This window comes from Oncorhynchus gorbuscha, linkage group LG14, assembly GCF_021184085.1.
Source record: "Oncorhynchus gorbuscha isolate QuinsamMale2020 ecotype Even-year linkage group LG14, OgorEven_v1.0, whole genome shotgun sequence".
NCBI lineage: Eukaryota > Metazoa > Chordata > Actinopteri > Salmoniformes > Salmonidae > Oncorhynchus > Oncorhynchus gorbuscha.
Genome location: NC_060186.1, coordinates 74,784,862 through 74,800,434, shown reverse-complemented (window position 1 = coordinate 74,800,434; position 15,573 = coordinate 74,784,862). Strand labels below are relative to the sequence as shown.

General features: G+C 42.5%; 1 protein-coding gene across 1 annotated transcript in view; it reads right to left on the bottom strand.

Annotated features, from left to right (window-relative positions):
* Nucleotides 1-8,756, bottom strand: part of actc1a (actin alpha cardiac muscle 1a) — a 48,786-nt gene extending 40,030 nt beyond the window's left edge. Inside the window, exon 1 of the mRNA XM_046298978.1 lies at nt 8,638-8,756. The gene's annotated coding sequence lies outside the window, so the exon portion shown is untranslated. The remainder of the gene's footprint in view (nt 1-8,637) is intronic.
* Between the last annotated feature and the right edge of the window lie 6,817 nt (nt 8,757-15,573).

Sequence of the window (15,573 nt, the reverse complement as noted above, 5' to 3'; positions counted from 1 at the left end):
TTATAGACAGTACTGAGTCCAGTAGAGAAACAGTGTTATAGACAGTACTGAGTCCAGTAGAGAAACAGTGTTATAGACAGTACTGAGTCCAGTAGAGAAACAGTGTTATAGACAGTACTGAGTCCAGTAGAGAAACAGTGTTATAGACAGTACTGAGTCCAGTAGAGAAACAGTGTTATAGACAGTACTGAGTCCAGTGTTATAGACTAGAGAAAAACAGTGTTATAGACAGTCCAGTACTGAGTCCACTAGAGAAACAGTGTTATAGACAGTACTGAGTCCACTAGAGAAACAGTGTTATAGACAGTACTGAGTCCAGTAGAGAAACAGTGTTATAGACAGTACTGAGTCCAGTGTTATAGACAGTAAACAGTGTTATAGACAGTACTGAGTCCAGTAGAGAAACAGTGTTATAGACAGTACTGAGTCCAGTAGAGAAACAGTGTTATAGACAGTACTGAGTCCAGTAGAGAAACAGTGTTATAGACAGAGTCAGTAGAGAAACAGTGTTATAGACAGTACTGAGTCCAGTAGAGAAACAGTGTTATAGACAGTAGAGAAAACAGTGTTATAGACAGTACTGAGTCCAGTAGAGAAACAGTGTTATAGACAGTACTGAGTCCAGTAGAGAAACAGTGTTATAGACAGTACTGAGTCCACTAGAGAAGTGTTATAGACAGTACTGAGTCCATAGAGAAACAGTGAGACAGTACTGAGTCCAGTAGAGAAACAGTGTTATAGACAGTACTGAGTCCAGTAGAGAAACAGTGTTATAGACAGTACTGAGTCCAGTAGAGAAACAGTGTTATAGACAGTACTGAGTCCAGTAGAGAAACAGTGTTATAGACAGTACTGAGTCCACTACTGAGTCCAGTAGAGAGAAACAGTGTTATAGACAGTACTGAGTCCAGTAGAGAAACAGTGTTATAGACAGTACTGAGTCCAGTAGAGAAAACAGTGTTATAGACAGTACTGAGTCCAGTAGAGAAACAGTGTTATAGACAGTACTGAGTCCAGTAGAGAAACAGTACTGAGTCCATAGAGAAACAGTGTTATAGACAGTACTGAGTCCAGTAGAGAAACAGTGTTATAGACAGTACTGAGTCCAGTAGAGAAACAGTGTTATAGACAGTACTGAGTCCAGTAGAGAGAGTCCACTAGAAAACAGTGTTATAGACAGTACTGAGTCCAGTAGAGAAACAGTGTTATAGACAGTACTGAGTCCAGTAGAGAAACAGTGTTATAGACAGTACTGAGTCCAGTAGAGAAACAGTGTTATAGACAGTACTGAGTCCAGTAGAGAAACAGTGTTATAGACAGTACTGAGTCCAGTAGAGAAACAGTGTTATAGACAGTACTGAGTCCACTAGAGAAACAGTGTTATAGACAGTACTGAGTCCAGTAGAGAAACAGTGTTATAGACAGTACTGAGTCCAGTAGAGAAACAGTGTTATAGACAGTACTGAGTCCAGTAGAGAAACAGTGTTATAGACAGTACTGAGTCCAGTAGAGAAACAGTGTTATAGACAGTACTGAGTCCAGTAGAGAAACAGTGTTATAGACAGTACTGAGTCCAGTAGAGAAACAGTGTTATAGACAGTACTGAGTCCAGTAGAGAAACAGTGTTATAGACAGTACTGAGTCCAGTAGAGAGTGTTATAGAAACTGAGTGTTATAGACAGTACTGAGTCCACTAGAGAGAAACAGTGTTATAGACAGTACTGAGTCCAGTAGAGAAACAGTGTTATAGACAGTACTGAGTCCAGTAGAGAAACAGTGTTATAGACAGTACTGAGTCCACTAGAGAAACAGTGTTATAGACAGTACTGAGTCCACTAGAGAAAAACAGTGTTATAGACAGTACTGAGTCCAGTAGAGAAACAGTGTTATAGACAGTACTGAGTCCAGTAGAGAAACAGTGTTATAGACAGTACTGAGTCCAGTAGAGAAACAGTGTTATAGACAGTACTGAGTCCAGTAGAGAAACAGTGTTATAGACAGTACTGAGTCCAGTAGAGAAACAGTGTTATAGACAGTACTGAGTCCAAGAGAAACAGTGTTATAGACAGTACTGAGTCCAGTAGAGAAACAGTGTTATAGACAGTACTGAGTCCAGTAGAGAAACAGTGTTATAGACAGTACTGAGTCCAGTAGAGAAACAGTGTTATAGACAGTACTGAGTCCAGTAGAGAAACAGTGTTATAGACAGTACTGAGTCCATAGAGAAACAGTGTTATAGACAGTACTGAGTCCAGTAGAGAAACAGTGTTATAGACAGTACTGAGTCCAGTAGAGAAACAGTGTTATAGACAGTACTGAGTCCAGTAGAGAAACAGTGTTATAGACAGTACTGAGTCCAGTAGAGAAACAGTGTTATAGACCAGTCCAGTAGAGAAACAGTGTTATAGACAGTACTGAGTCCAGTAGAGAAACAGTGTTATAGACAGTACTGAGTCCAGTAGAGAAACAGTGTTATAGACAGTACTGAGTCCAGTAGAGAAACAGTGTTATAGACAGTACTGAGTCCAGTAGAGAAACAGTGTTATAGACAGTACTGAGTCCAGTAGAGAAACAGTGTTATAGACAGTACTGAGTCCACTAGAGAAACAGTGTTATAGACAGTACTGAGTCCACTGAGAAACAGTGTTATAGACAGTACTGAGTCCAGTAGAGAAACAGTGTTATAGACAGTACTGAGTCCAGTAGAGAAACAGTGTTATAGACAGTACTGAGTCCAGTAGAGAAACAGTGTTATAGACAGTACTGAGTCCAGTAGAGAAACAGTGTTATAGACAGTACTGAGTCCAGTAGAGAAACAGTGTTATAGACAGTACTGAGTCCAGTAGAGAAACAGTGTTATAGACAACAGTGTTATAGACAGTACTGAGTCCAGTAGAGAAACAGTGTTATAGACAGTACTGAGTCCAGTAGAGAAACAGTGTTATAGACAGTACTGAGTCCACTAGAGAAACAGTGTTATAGACAGTACTGAGTCCACTAGAGAAACAGTGTTATAGACAGTACTGAGTCCAGTAGAGAAACAGTGTTATAGACAGTACTGAGTCCACAGTAGAGAGAAACAGTGTTATAGACAGTACTGAGTCCAGTAGAGAAACAGTGTTATAGACAGTACTGAGTCCAGTAGAGAAAACAGTGTTATAGACAGTACTGAGTCCAGTAGAGAAACAGTGTTATAGACAGTACTGAGTCCAGTAGAGAAACAGTGTTATAGACAGTACTGAGTCCAGTAGAGAAACAGTGTTAGACAGTACTAGACAGTGTTATAGACTACTGAGTCCAGTAGAGAAACAGTGTTATAGACAGTACTGAGTCCAGTAGAGAAACAGTGTTATAGACAGTACTGAGTCCAGTAGAGAAACAGTGTTATAGACAGTACTGAGTCCAGTAGAGAAACAGTGTTATAGACAGTACTGAGTCCAGTAGAGAAACAGTGTTATAGACAGTACTGAGTCCAGTAGAGAAACAGTGTTATAGACAGTACTGAGTCCAGTAGAGAAACAGTGTTATAGACAGTACTGAGTCCACTAGAGAAACAGTGTTATAGACAGTACTGAGTCCAGTAGAGAAACAGTGTTATAGACAGTACTGAGTCCACTAGAGAAACAGTGTTATAGACAGTACTGAGTCCAGTAGAGAAACAGTGTTATAGACAGTACTGAGTCCAGTAGAGAAACAGTGTTATAGACAGTACAGTCCAGTGTTATAGACAGTACTGAGTCCAGTAGAGAAACAGTGTTATAGAGTACTGAGAGAAACAGTGTTACAGTGAGTCCAGTAGAGAAACAGTGTTATAGACAGTACTGAGTCCACTAGAGAGAGAAACAGTGTTATAGACAGTACTGAGTCCACTAGAGAAACAGTGTTATAGACAGTACTGAGTCCAGTAGAGAAACAGTGTTATAGACAGTACTGAGTCCACTAGAGAAACAGTGTTATAGACAGTACTGAGTCCAGTAGAGAAACAGTGTTATAGACAGTACTGAGTCCAGTAGAGAAACAGTGTTATAGACAGTACTGAGTCCAGTAGAGAAACAGTGTTATAGACAGTACTGAGTCCAGTAGAGAAACAGTGTTATAGACAGTACTGAGTCCAGTAGAGAAACAGTGTTATAGACAGTACTGAGTCCAGTAGAGAAACAGTGTTATAGACAGTACTGAGTCCAGTAGAGAGTGTTAAGACAGTACAGTGTTATAGACAGTACTGAGTCCAGTAGAGAAACAGTGTTATAGACAGTACTGAGTCCAGTAGAGAAACAGTGTTATAGACAGTACTGAGTCCAGTAGAGAAACAGTGTTATAGACAGTACTGAGTCCAGTAGAGAAACAGTGTTATAGACAGTACTGAGTCCAGTAGAGAAACAGTGTTATAGACAGTACTGAGTCCAGTAGAGAAACAGTGTTATAGACAGTACTGAGTCCAGTAGAGAAACAGTGTTATAGACAGTACTGAGTCCAGTAGAGAAACAGTGTTATAGACAGTACTGAGTCCACTAGAGAGAGAAACAGTGTTATAGACAGTACTGAGTCCAGTAGAGAAACAGTGTTATAGACAGTACTGAGTCCACTAGAGAAACAGTGTTATAGACAAACACTGAGTCCAGTAGAGAAACAGTGTTATAGACAGTACTGAGTCCAGAGAGAAACAGTGTTATAGACAGTACTGAGTCCAGTAGAGAAACAGTGTTATAGACAGTACTGAGTCCAGTAGAGAAACAGTGTTATAGACAGTACTGAGTCCAGTAGAGAAACAGTGTTATAGACAGTACTGAGTCCAGTAGAGAAACAGTGTTATAGACAGTACTGAGTCCACTAGAGAAACAGTGTTATAGACAGTACTGAGTCCAGTAGAGAAACAGTGTTATAGACAGTAGACAGTGTTATAGACTACTGAGTCCAGTAGAGAAACAGTGTTATAGACAGTACTGAGTCCAGTAGAGAAACAGTGTTATAGACAGTACTGAGTCCAGTAGAGAAACAGTGTTATAGACAGTACTGAGTCCAGTAGAGAAACAGTGTTATAGACAGTACTGAGTCCAGTAGAGAAACAGTGTTATAGACAGTACTGAGTCCAGTAGAGAAACAGTGTTATAGACAGTACTGAGTCCAGTAGAGAAACAGTGTTATAGACAGTACTGAGTCCAGTAGAGAAACAGTGTTATAGACAGTACTGAGTCCAGTAGAGAAACAGTGTTATAGACAGTACTGAGTCCAGTAGAGAAACAGTGTTATAGACAGTACTGAGTCCAGTAGAGAAACAGTGTTATAGACAGTACTGAGTCCAGTAGAGAAACAGTGTTATAGACAGTACTGAGTCCAGTAGAGAAACAGTGTTATAGACAGTACTGAGTCCAGTAGAGAAACAGTGTTATAGACAGTACTGAGTCCAGTAGAGAGAGAAACAGTGTTATAGACAGTACTGAGTCCAGTAGAGAAACAGTGTTATAGACAGTACTGAGTCCACTAGAGAAACAGTGTTATAGACAGTACTGAGTCCAGTAGAGAAACAGTGTTATAGACAGTACTGAGTCCAGTAGAGAAACAGTGTTATAGACAGTACTGAGTCCAGTAGAGAAACAGTGTTATAGACAGTACTGAGTCCAGTAGAGAAACAGTGTTATAGACAGTACTGAGTCCAGTAGAGAAACAGTGTTATAGACAGTACTGAGTCCAGAGTCCAGTAGAGAGAGAAACAGTGTTATAGACAGTGTTACTGAGTCCAGTAGAGAAACAGTGTTATAGACAGTACTGAGTCCAGTAGAGAAACAGTGTTATAGACAGTACTGAGTCCAGTAGAGAAACAGTGTTATAGACAGTACTGAGTCCAGTAGAGAAACAGTGTTATAGACAGTACTGAGTCCAGTAGAGAAACAGTGTTATAGACAGTACTGAGTCCACTAGAGAAACAGTGTTATAGACAGTACTGAGTCCAGTAGAGAAACAGTGTTATAGACAGTACTGAGTCCAGTAGAGAAACAGTGTTATAGACAGTACTGAGTCCAGTAGAGAAACAGTGTTATAGACAGTACTGAGTCCAGTAGAGAAACAGTGTTATAGACAGTACTGAGTCCAGTAGAGAAACAGTGTTATAGACAGTACTGAGTCCAGTAGAGAAACAGTGTTATAGAGAAACAGTGTTATAGACAGTACTGAGTCCAGTAGAGAAACAGTGTTATAGACAGTACTGAGTCCAGTAGAGAAACAGTGTTATAGACAGTACTGAGTCCAGTAGAGAAACAGTGTTATAGACAGTACTGAGTAGTAGAGAAACAGTGTTATAGACAGTACTGAGTCCAGTAGAGAAACAGTGTTATAGACAGTACTGAGTCCAGTAGAGAAACAGTGTTATAGACAGTACTGAGTCCAGTAGAGAAACAGTGTTATAGACAGTACTGAGTCCAGTAGAGAAACAGTGTTATAGACAGTACTGAGTCCAGTAGAGAAACAGTGTTATAGACAGTACTGAGTCCAGTAGAGAAACAGTGTTATAGACAGTACTGAGTCCACTAGAGAAACAGTGTTATAGACAGTACTGAGTCCACTAGAGAGAGAAACAGTGTTATAGACAGTACTGAGTCCACTAGAGAAACAGTGTTATAGACAGTACTGAGTCCACTAGAGAAACAGTGTTATAGACAGTACTGAGTCCACTAGAGAGAGAAACAGTGTTATAGACAGTACTGAGTCCACTAGAGAAACAGTGTTATAGACAGTACTGAGTCCAGTAGAGAAACAGTGTTATAGACAGTACTGAGTCCACTAGAGAAACAGTGTTATAGACAGTACTGAGTCCAGTAGAGAGAGAAACAGTGTTATAGACAGTACTGAGTCCAGTAGAGAAACAGTGTTATAGACAGTACTGAGTCCAGTAGAGAAACAGTGTTATAGACAGTACTGAGTCCAGTAGAGAAACAGTGTTATAGACAGTACTGAGTCCAGTAGAGAAACAGTGTTATAGACAGTACTGAGTCCAGTAGAGAAACAGTGTTATAGACAGTACTGAGTCCAGTAGAGAAACAGTGTTATAGACAGTACTGAGTCCAGTAGAGAAACAGTGTTATAGACAGTACTGAGTCCAGTAGAGAAACAGTGTTATAGACAGTACTGAGTCCAGTAGAGAAACAGAGTTAAGACAGTGAGTTATAGACAGTACTGAGTCCAGTAGAGAAACAGTGTTATAGACAGTACTGAGTCCAGTAGAGAAACAGTGTTATAGACAGTACTGAGTCCAGTAGAGAAACAGTGTTATAGACAGTACTGAGTCCAGTAGAGAAACAGTGTTATAGACAGTACTGAGTCCAGTAGAGAAACAGTGTTATAGACAGTACTGAGTCCAGTAGAGAAACAGTGTTATAGACAGTACTGAGTCCAGTAGAGAAACAGTGTTATAGACAGTACTGAGTCCAGTAGAGAAACAGTGTTATAGACAGTACTGAGTCCAGTAGAGAAACAGTGTTATAGACAGTACTGAGTCCAGTAGAGAAACAGTGTTATAGACAGTACTGAGTCCAGTAGAGAAACAGTGTTATAGACAGTACTGAGTCCACTAGAGAAAAACAGTGTTATAGACAGTACTGAGTCCACTAGAGAAACAGTGAAACAGTGTTATAGACAGTACTGAGTCCACTAGAGAAACAGAAAACTGAGTGTTATAGACAGTACTGAGTCCACTAGAGAAACAGTGTTATAGACAGTACTGAGTCCACTAGAGAGAGAAACAGTGTTATAGACAGTACTGAGTCCAGTAGAGAAACAGTGTTATAGACAGTACTGAGTCCAGTAGAGAAACAGTGTTATAGACAGTACTGAGTCCAGTAGAGAAACAGTGTTATAGACAGTACTGAGTCCAGTAGAGAAACAGTGTTATAGACAGTACTGAGTCCAGTAGAGAAACAGTGTTATAGACAGTACTGAGTCCACTAGAGAAACAGTGTTATAGACAGTACTGAGTCCAGTAGAGAAACAGTGTTATAGACAGTACTGAGTCCAGTAGAGAGAGAAACAGTGTTATAGACAGTACTGAGTCCAGTAGAGAAACAGTGTTATAGACAGTACTGAGTCCAGTAGAGAGAGAAACAGTGTTATAGACAGTACTGAGTCTAGTAGAGAAACAGTGTTATAGACAGTACTGAGTCCACTAGAGAAACAGTGTTATAGACAGTACTGAGTCCACTAGAGAAACAGTGTTATAGACAGTACTGAGTCTAGTAGAGAAACAGTGTTATAGACAGTACTGAGTCCACTAGAGAAACAGTGTTATAGACAGTACTGAGTCCAGTAGAGAAACAGTGTTATAGACAGTACTGAGTCCACTAGAGAAACAGTGTTATAGACAGTACTGAGTCCACTAGAGAAACAGTGTTATAGACAGTACTGAGTCCACTAGAGAAACAGTGTTATAGACAGTACTGAGTCCACTAGAGAAACAGTGTTATAGACAGTACTGAGTCCACTAGAGAAACAGTGTTATAGACAGTACTGAGTCCACTAGAGAAACAGTGTTATAGACAGTACTGAGTCCACTAGAGAAACAGTGCTATAGACAGTACTGAGTCCACTAGAGAAACAGTGTTACAGGGCAGTAAGTACCCCATGAACAAAGCAAAAGAAGACACTCACCAAGTTGTACGCCAAGACTGGAGTTTCCACTGGGATAAAGGATGAGGGTGAGAGGTGTCCCTTAAATATGCCCCCTTGTCCCAGGACCAGCGGCCTGGAGCCTGGAGGCGGGACCAAGAGTTTATACAAGCCCAAATAAGAACTTCTAGATAACGGTTCACTAGAAAGTCTATCCCGTGTCACTCAGAGGCCTCCTTCCTGACGGGACGACATCTAAAACAGAGTGTTGTTACCTAGGAGACGGAGGGTTCTAGCACCGCCTGACTGCCTGACTGCCTGACTGCCTGACTGCCTGACTGCCTGACTGGGTGTCCGACTGGTACAAAAATAAGGAATGATTGGCAGAGGGAAGTGAAAGGGATTATTTCTAGATTTCTTTCCATTATTGTGTTATGGTTGATTATAGTTGGGTCATGATGAAGTAGGTGTTAACTGATTGATGTGAAATAGTTCTCTTTCATTCTGACGTTTGACTTTTATAAAAGGAGGAAGACGATTAGCTCAGACAATGCAATAAAACTGAATTTCTGGCCTTTTGTGATTTGGGGAGAGAAAACAGTCTACTGTTATATCAGATCTATCCGGTTTGTTATTGTGTTATAATGGAGAGGAAAGACAATTCATCTGCATGTTTTACATCATTTGCATAGAGATTTGGATATTTATAACGATTATAAATGACTAAAGCATACATTGAGAATGTTGATCCTTTTTCTTTTGCATATGAACGTCTCAAATAAACCTACAAGGTTTGTCGCTGAATATGACAGGAGCTTATTGATCCGGCAGATCTGTTGTTGTTGACGAAGGGCATGTGATTTGTTTACCTTGTCCCACATCATAACAGACAATCACAACATGATTTATTCGCGTCAATCATCCAATATCGCTCTACCGGTTGTCATCTCATCCCAACACGGAGTGAAATATTGAAGTCACAACTTAACACAGGCCCTGTATGGTATTTACATAGCCTAAATGAAACTTGAAGCTTGAAATCTCAGCTCCATTCACTGAAACTGTCCTCCTGTCCATGACCCAGTGAGACAGTCACGTTAATATGACTAAGCTCAGATGGGGGTGTTTGTCAGAGGGAGGGGGGTAGGCGGTGGGGGTGTAACTTTAGACCCCCTGGGGCGTCTCGTTAAGAAGTGGTTTGAGGGGCATTCCAGTCTGTGGTGGGATAGTGTCTGTGGTGGGATAGTGTCTGTGGTGGGATAGTGCCTGTAGTGGGATAGTGCCTGTGGTGGGATAGTGCCTGTGGTGGGATAGTGTCTGTGGTGGGATAGTGTCTGTGGTGGGATAGTGTCTGTGGTGGGATAGTGCCTGTGGTGGGATAGTGTCTGTAGTGGGATAGTGTCTGGATAGTGCCTGTGGTGGGATAGTGCCTGTGGTGGGATAGTGCCTGTGGTGGGATAGTGCCTGTGGTGGGATAGTGTCTGTGGTGGGATAGTGTCTGTGGTGGGATAGTGCCTGTGTACATTTTCCAGCCAAGAGCCGTTGTGGTATGTTTGAGAGTGAAGAGCCAGAAACATGCCAGACAGCTGGGGGGGTTAAGAAAGTGACAGAGGGGGTGGGAAGGGGGTTAGAAGTTAAGAGAGGGGGTCAGGGGAGAAGTTAGAGAGGGGGGTCAGAGAGAGAGAGGAGAGAGAGAGAGAGAGAGAGAGAGGCAGGGAGAGAGAGAGAGAGAGAGAGAGAGGGGGGGCAGGCAGGGAGAGAGACAGAGAGAGAGAGAGAGAGAGAGAGAGAGAGAGAGAGAGAGAGAGAGAGAGAGAGAGAGAGAGAGAGAGAGAGAGAGAGAGAGAGAGAGAGAGAGAGAGAGAGAGAGAAGAGACAGAGAGAGAGAGAGAGAGAGAGAGAGAAGAGAGAGAGAGAGAGAGAGACCGAGAGAGGGAGAGAGAGAGGGTCCACAGTTCAGACCGTCTGCTCGGCTTGGCTCTGCGGGTCTTGGGGACAGCCTGTGGCAGCAGCCGGGCGCTAACTTTGCTCTGATTGGCGCCTCTCTGTCCTTTTAGGGGCATGCTGGGTAACAGGTGTCGGCAGCTGCACATTGTGTAAGCTCCTGGAGGTAACGTCCTCTGCCACAACTCCTTTTTCGTCACCTCCCTCTTTGGGGTGACAGAGAGGGTTTTCCCTCCATGCCCACATACAGTCTGGCTTTGTGTCCTATCAGGAGACAGAGTTTTTTTTATATATATAGAGAGAGTCTTGGCCCAGTAAGGTCCAATAGGAATGCGGTATTCTCTTTAGGGAGTTTTTCCTAGCCACCGTGCTTCTACACCTGCATTGCTTGCTGTTTGGGGTTTTAGGCTGGGTTTCTGTACAGCACTTTGAGATATCAGCTGATGTACGAAGGGCTATATAAATACATTTGATTTGATTTATTCCATTTGTAGCTGCTGTACGTGTACTGTTGATGCACCTCAAAGGGAGTATCTTTAGATAACCTACTCATTATGGCCTATTCTCAGCCTTTAAAGAAGACACGTGTTTCACACCAAAAACTTCCTTCAAGGGTTCTTGTATCTATATTGAGCCCTTTGCGTTCCAACCTGCATTCTGTTTTTATCTGCATCGCTGTTTATCACTTCTTTTCTTTGGTGCAAATAAATTAAACCTAATATTGGAGAATAAGTTCTGGATGAAATACATACATTGCATTCGGAAAGTATTCAGACCCCTTGACTATTTCCACATTGGTACGTTACAGCCTTATTCTAAAATGGATGAAAATATTATTTTTTTCTCCCCACACAATAGCCCACAATGGAAAACAGGTGTTTAGACATTTTTGCAAATGTATTAAAAATAAAAAACTGAAATATCACATTTACATTAGTATTCAGACCCTTTACTCAGGACTTTGTTGAAGCACCGTTGGCAGCGATTACTGCCTTGAGTCTTCTTGGGTGTGACACTACAAGCTTGGCACATCTGTATTTGGGGAGTTTCTCCCATTCTTCTCTGCAGATCCTCTCAACCTCTGTCATGTTGGATGGAGAGCGTCGCTGCACAGCTATTTTCAGGTCTCTGCAGAGATGTTAGATTGGGTTCAAGTCCGGGCTCTGGCTGGGCCACTCAAGGACATTCAGAGACGTGTCCCGAAGCCACTCCAGTATTGTCTTGGCTGTGTGCGTAGAGTCATTGTCCTTGAGCAGGTTTTCATCAAGGATCAATCTGTACTTTGCTCCATTCGTCTTTCCCTCGATCCAGACTAGTTTTCCAGTCCCTGCCGCTGAAAAACATCCCCACAGCATGACGATGCCACCACCATGCTCCACCGTAGGGATGCTGCCAGGTTTCCTCCAGATGTGATGCTTGGCATTCAGGCCAAAGAGTTCAATCTTGGTTTCATCAGACCAGAGAATCTTGTTTCTCATGGTCTGAGAGTCATTTAGGTGCCTTTTGGCAAACTTCAAGCGAGCTGTCATTTGCCTTTTACTGAGGATTAGCTTCTGTCTGGCCACTACCATAAAGGCATGATTCGTAGAGTGCTGCAGAGATGGTTGTCCTTCTGGAAGGTTCTCTCATCTCTACAGAGGAATTCTGGAGTTCTTTCATAGTGACCATTGGGTTCTTGGTCAGCATTGAAGGCCCTTCTCCCCCGATTGCTCAGTTTGGCCGGGTGGCCAGCTCTAGGAAGAGTCTTGGTGGTTCCAAACTTCTTCCATATAAGAATGATGGAGGCCACTGTGTTCTTGGGGACCTTCAATGCTGCAGAAATGTTCTTGATACCCTTCCCCAGATCGGTGCCTCGACACGATCCTGTCTCAGAACTCTACGGACAATTCCTTTGACCTCATGGCTTGGTTTTTGCTCTGACATGCACTGTCAACTGTGGGACCTTATTTAGACAGATGTGTGCCTTTCCAAATTATGTCCAATCAATTGAATTTACCACAGGTGGACTCCAATCAAGTTGTAGAAACATCTCAAGGATGATCAATGGAAAAAGGATGCACCTGAGCTTAATGTTTGAGTCTCAAAGCAAAGGGTCTGAATACTTATTTAAATAAGGTATAAAAAACTGTTTTCACTTTGTCACTATGGGGTATTGTGAAATCATTATGGGCTATTGTGAAATCATTATGGGGTGTTGTGAAATCATTATGGGGTATTGTGAAATCATTATGGGCTATTGTGAAATCATTATGGGCTATTGTGAAATCATTATGGGGTATTGTGAAATCATTATGGGCTATTGTGAAATCATTATGTTGTGAAATCATTATGGGGTATTGTGAAATCACTATGGGGTATTGTGAAATCATTATGGGGTATTGTGAAATCATTATGGGCTATTGTGAAATCATTATGGGGTATTGTGAAATCATTATGGGGTATTGTGAAATCATTATGGGGTATTGTGAAATCATTATGGGGTATTGTGAAATCATTATGGGGTATTGTGAAATCATTATGGGGTGAAATCATTATGGGGTGAAATCATTATGGGGTGTTGTGAAATCATTATGGGGTGAAATCATTATGGGGTATTGTGAAATCATTATGGGGTATTGTGAAATCATTATGGGGTGTTGTGAAATCATTATGGGGTGTTGTGAAATCATTATGGGGTATTGTGAAATCATTATGGGGTATTGTGAAATCATTATGGGGTATTGTGAAATCATTATGGGGTGTTGTGAAATCATTATGGGGTGTTGTGAAATCATTATGGGGTATTGTGAAATCATTATGGGGTATTGTGAAATCATTATGGGGTATTGTGAAATCATTATGGGGTATTGCGTGCAGATTGATGAGGACATCTTTTAATTCAATCCATTTTAAAATAAGGCTGTAATGTAACAAAATGTGTAAAAATTGAAAGGGTCTGAATACTTTCCAAATGGCCTGTATTGAGGAAGTTCCTGGTGGATCTCTTCACAGAACACAAGTCCTGTTAGAAACAATACTGTCATATGACAGCGTGTGCTACACCTCCGCCCGCCCACCAGCCATCAAAAGGGGGAGATGGATGGATGGCGAAGTGTGGTGTCTTACACTATGTCCCGTTTCAGCTGGTGACCCAACACTACGAGGTTTTGGAGGCATTTACACTTCCCTGATTGTGTGGCAGGTAGCCTAACGTTTGAGAGCATTGGGCCAGTAACCAAAAGATCGCTGGTTCGAATCCCCGAGCCAGGAAGGTGGGGGGATAAAATCTGCCGATCTACCCTTGAGCAAGGCAGATATCCCCCAACAACAACTGCTCCTCGGGCGCTGATGATGTCGATTAAGGCAACCTTCTGCATCTCTCTGAGGGGTTAAATGTGGAAGACACATTTCGGTTGAAAGCATTCAGTTGTGCAACTGACTAGGTTTCCCTTGTCCCATCAGGATTATATGTGATCATTTTCTCAACTCAGTGGCTGTGTCCCAATAGCACTCTATTCTCTATGTAGTGTACTACATAGTGGATAGGGTGCCATTGGGATGCAGAAACAGTGTCGTAGGGGATATATTTACTGGATGTGGTGCTGTGGAGAGGCTATATTTACTGGATGATGTGCTGTGGAGAGGGTAAGGGGTATATTTACTGGGGGTTAACACAGCAGATGCAGGTCTTCAGGATTCCCTTGTACACTAGAGTGTTCATGCAGCTGTCAGTGAGGGAAGAGAATAGTAGAGTGGAGGAGGGAGGAGAATAGTAGAATGGAGGAGGGAGGAGAATAGTAAAGTGGAGGAGGGAGGAGAATAGTAGAGTGGAGGAGGAAGGAGAATAGTAGAGAATAGTAGAGTGGAGGAGGAAGGAGAATAGTAGAGTGGAGGAGGAAGGAGAATAGTAGAGTGGAGGAGGAAGGAGAATAGTAGAGTGGAGGAGGAAGGAGAATAGTAGAGTGGAGGAGGGAGGAGAATAGTAGAGTGGAGGAGGGAGGAGAATAGTAGAGTGGAGGAGGAAGGAGAATAGTAGAGTGGAGGAGGAAGGAGAATAGTAAAGTGGAGCAGGGATGAGGGAGGAGGGAGGAGAATAGTAGAGTGGAGGAGGGAGGAGAATAGTAGAGTGGAGGAGGGAGGAAAATAGTAAAGTGGAGCAGGGATGAGGGAGGAGGGAGGAGAATAGTAGAGTGGAGGAGGGAGGAGAATAGTAGAGTGGAGGAGGGAGGAGAATAGTAGAGTGGAGGAGGGAGGAGAATAGTAGAGTGGAGGAGGAAGGAGAATAGTAGAGTGGAGGAGGAAGGAGAATAGTAGAGTGGAGGAGGAAGGAGAATAGTAGAGTGGAGGAGGGAGAATGAGGGAGGAGGAAGGAGAATAGTAGAGTGGAGGAGGGAGGAGAATAGTAGAGTGGAGGAGGGAGGAGAATAGTAGAGTGGAGGAGGGAGGAAAATAGTAGAGTGGAGGAGGAAGGAGAATAGTAGAGTGGAGGAGGAAGGAGAATAGTAGAGTGGAGGAGGAAGGAGAATAGTAAAGTGGAGGAGGGAGGAGGGAGGAGAATAGTAGAGTGGAGGAGGGAGGAGAATAGTAGAGTGGAGGAGGGAGGAAAATAGTAGAGTGGAGGAGGAAGGAGAATAGTAGAGTGGAGGAGGAAGGAGAATAGTAAAGTGGAGGAGGAAGGAGAATAGTAAAGTGGAGCAGGGATGAGGGAGGAGGGAGGAGAATAGTAGAGTGGAGGAGGGAGGAGAATAGTAGAGTGGAGGAGGGAGGAAAATAGTAGAGTGGAGGAGGAAGGAGAATAGTAGAGTGGAGGAGGGAGGAGAATAGTAAAGTGGAGGAGGAAGGAGAATAGTAAAGTGAAGCAGGGATGAGGGAGGAGGGAGGAGAATAGTAGAGTGGAGGAGGGAGGAGAATAGTAGAGTGGAGGAGGGAGGAAAATAGTAGAGTGGAGGAGGAAGGAGAATAGTAGAGTGGAGGAGGGAGGAGAATAGTAGAGTGCAGGAGGGAGGAGAATAGTAGAGTGGAGGAGGGAGGAGAATAGTAGAGTGGAGGAGGAAG